This window comes from Tetranychus urticae, unplaced genomic scaffold, assembly GCF_039701765.1.
Source record: "Tetranychus urticae isolate SD_2017Ah unplaced genomic scaffold, NJAU_TeUrti_SD_1.0 Scaffold_5, whole genome shotgun sequence".
Taxonomy (NCBI): Eukaryota; Metazoa; Arthropoda; class Arachnida; order Trombidiformes; family Tetranychidae; genus Tetranychus; species Tetranychus urticae.
This window is the reverse complement of record NW_028315837.1, coordinates 258,001-260,500: the sequence shown is the minus strand read 5'-3', so window position 1 is coordinate 260,500 and position 2,500 is coordinate 258,001. Positions and strand designations below refer to the sequence as shown.

The following is a 2,500-nucleotide window of genomic DNA, read 5'->3' as shown; positions in this document are numbered from 1 at the left end:
TCGGTTGCATTTCTTGTGATGACTCTGAATAACTGAGCAAATCGTATGGCCTCTGAGCCGACGATGTATCCCTCAAGCAACTGCCTTATCAACTGTCGATGGTAGGTTATGCGCCTACCATGGTTGTAACGGGTAACGGGGAATTAGGGTTCGATTCCGGAGAGGGAGCCTGAGAAACGGCTACCACATCTAAGGAAGGCAGCAGGCGCGCAAATTACACAATCCCAGTACGGGGATGTAGTGACGAAAAATAACAATACGGGACTCTATTGAGGCCCCGTAATTGGAATGAGTACAATTTAAATCCTTTAACGAGGATCTATTGGAGGGCAAGTCTGGTGCCAGCAGCCGCGGTAATTCCAGCTCCAATAGCGTATATTAAAGTTGCTGCGGTTAAAAAGCTCGTAGTTGGATTTCAGTCGAACCTATGGGGTCCACTGATTAAAGGGTTAGATGGTGATGTTAGGTTTCTTGCTTGTGTCTACGGATGCTTGCTTGAACCTTCATTCCTCTTTCCTGGTGGTTACATTCATAGTGTTTAGACAGAAAATTGCTCGATATTTGCTATCAATGCTCTTTACCGAGTGTTGATTCAAGCGATCGAGACTTTTACCTTGAAAAAATCAGAGTGCTCAAAGCAGGCGTCCAAAACCTCGAAAGAGGTGCCTAAAAACGGTATGGTCAACCATCTATATGATGCGTACCACTACCTTAACTTGAATGATCTTGCATGGAATAATGGAATAGGACCTTGGTTCTATTTTGTTGGTCTTAAGAATCCAAGGTAATGATTAAGAGGGACAGACGGGGGCATTTGTATTGCGGCGCTAGAGGTGAAATTCTTGGACCGTCGCAAGACAAACTACAGCGAAAGCATTTGCCAAGAATGTTTTCATTAATCAAGAACGAAAGTTAGAGGTTCGAAGGCGATCAGATACCGCCCTAGTTCTAACCATAAACGATGCCAACCAGCGATCATTCTGAGTAACTAATTTCATGACTCGAATGGAAGCTTCCGGGAAACCAAAGTTTTTGGGTTCCGGGGGAAGTATGGTTGCAAAGCTGAAACTTAAAGGAATTGACGGAAGGGCACCACCAGGAGTGGAGCTTGCGGCTTAATTTGACTCAACACGGGAAAACTCACCCGGCCCGGACACTGAGAGGATTGACAGATTGAGAGCTCTTTCTTGATTCAGTGGGTGGTGGTGCATGGCCGTTCTTAGTTGGTGGAGTGATTTGTCTGGTTAATTCCGATAACGAACGAGACTCTAGCCTACTAAATAGACTTGCAGTTTACACTGCAGTACTCCCCCTTAGTCAACCTGTGGGTGGTAGTATCTCTTGATGGTTTCGGCTGTTGAGGGCTCTGCTGCTATTAGCCTACAGAATTGGCTAGGGTAAGGATGCTGTAGCACTGTAAGGACTTCTTAGAGGGACAAGCGGCGCTCGCAGCCGCACGAAACAGAGCAATAACAGGTCTGTGATGCCCTTAGATGTCCGGGGCCGCACGCGTGCTACACTGAAGTGGTCATCGTGCATACTGTTTCCTGCTCCGAAAGGAGTGGGTAACCGCTTGAACCCATTTCGTGATGGGGATTGGGCATTGTAATTATTGCCCATGAACGAGGAATTCCCAGTAAGCGTGAGTCATTAGCTTGCGTTGATTACGTCCCTGCCCTTTGTACACACCGCCCGTCGCTACTACCGATTGAATGATTTAGTGAGGACTTCGGACTGGTCAATCCAGACCATTGGGAAACTAGTGGTCGGATTGTGCTGGAAAGATGTTCAAACTTGATCATTTAGAGGAAGTAAAAGTCGTAACAAGGTTTCCGTAGGTGAACCTGCGGAAGGATCATTAACGTATTACCCTCTTATTATAAGAGAAATACAACCTTCAAACAATCAAACACTCTGCATAGTGATATTGTAGATGCTAATATGGTGAATGCAATTGAATTGTATTTGCATTAGAGTCGCAATTGTGAATGTTTATTGCAAACATTTAGCCATTGCAACATGATTCTAATTTGCATTACATTCGTTCATTCATACATCCATCTTTCATTATCCAATGCAACAAAGAGTGAGGGTTATCTAACGATAGCCATAATTTCTTTTGCAAAACAATTGTAGTTTATAATGAAAAGCCTGTCTTGCTACATACTTGGTACCTGATCAAGTCTTCAGCTTATGCTGACGGCAAGGTTTAAAGAAGGAAGTTTTACACTTCTTCGCCTAACTAAGTAAAGACAACTATGGTTTTTATAAACTGCATACAATTGTTTTCAAACCCTCTCAATGCAGATTTAGGATACTTATTAAAAGTCCCACGGTGGCAAAGATACATCTTCAAGCGGTGGATCACTCGAATTACCAATCGATGAAGAACGTAGCTAGCTACGATAATCGGTGCGAATTGCAGGACACGCCGAGCACTTGAGCTTCCAACGCACATTGCGGCTTTCGGGTCTTTTCCGAGGTCACATCTGTCTGAGAG

General features: G+C 44.4%; 2 non-coding genes across 2 annotated transcripts in view; both read left to right on the top strand.

Annotated features, from left to right (window-relative positions):
• The window catches only part of LOC149092801 (small subunit ribosomal RNA), a 2,170-nt gene extending 309 nt beyond the window's left edge, over nucleotides 1-1,861 (top strand). The window contains exon 1 of the ribosomal RNA XR_016200521.1: nucleotides 1-1,861. This exon is cut by the window's left edge and continues 309 nt beyond it. This is a non-coding gene — a ribosomal RNA (small subunit ribosomal RNA).
• Nucleotides 1,862-2,348: 487 nt separating this feature from the next.
• LOC149092800 (5.8S ribosomal RNA) overlaps nucleotides 2,349-2,500 on the top strand; it is a 155-nt gene continuing 3 nt past the window's right edge. The window contains exon 1 of the ribosomal RNA XR_016200616.1: nucleotides 2,349-2,500. This exon is cut by the window's right edge and continues 3 nt beyond it. This is a non-coding gene — a ribosomal RNA (5.8S ribosomal RNA).